Source organism: Etheostoma spectabile, chromosome 8, assembly GCF_008692095.1.
Source record: "Etheostoma spectabile isolate EspeVRDwgs_2016 chromosome 8, UIUC_Espe_1.0, whole genome shotgun sequence".
Lineage (NCBI taxonomy): Eukaryota > Metazoa > Chordata > Actinopteri > Perciformes > Percidae > Etheostoma > Etheostoma spectabile.
The window spans coordinates 26,813,146-26,813,803 of NC_045740.1; positions in this window are offsets into that span (position 1 = coordinate 26,813,146).

Sequence of the window (658 nt, forward strand, 5' to 3'; positions counted from 1 at the left end):
GATTGATGGTGCTGCTAAATGAATAGTCAGGAGACCACTTGGCTCTTATTGCCAGACCTACCTCCACAGCGCTGGGGAGGAAGGTCTGGCTAGTCCACACAGCATGCCTTTATTGGCATTTCTTTAAACCAATCACAATCTTCTAGGGTGGCGCAAAGCACCAGACAGAGCAATAGTGCCTCTGCAAAGTCAAGAAGGAACTTGATTGGTGGAACATGTATACGTTCAAAAGTTGTTTTAGTTGTGCGAGAGAACCTCAGATTTGACAGATCTATTTAAGATTGAGAATTTCAATTCAATTCAATTTTATTTATAGTATCAATTCATAACAAGAGTTATCTCAAGACACTTTTGATTGATTGATTGATCGATGATTATTTATTTTCACTACAAAAACATTAAGACAGTATTATATATTACACAAAAGAGATGTGACGGATGATTGCCGAAAAACCCTCCAAGGGGCTTAATAAGTGGCAATCTCCATAAAAACAATAACATTTAACAATTTAAAAACAATTTATGTTATTATGTAAAAAACTAAAAACTAAAACAAACAAGCAAACAACAATAAAAACAAAAACAAACAAAAAACAAAACAAAAAAACTTTACAGATAGAGTAGGTCTAGACCACACTCCAGAATTTACAAGGACCCA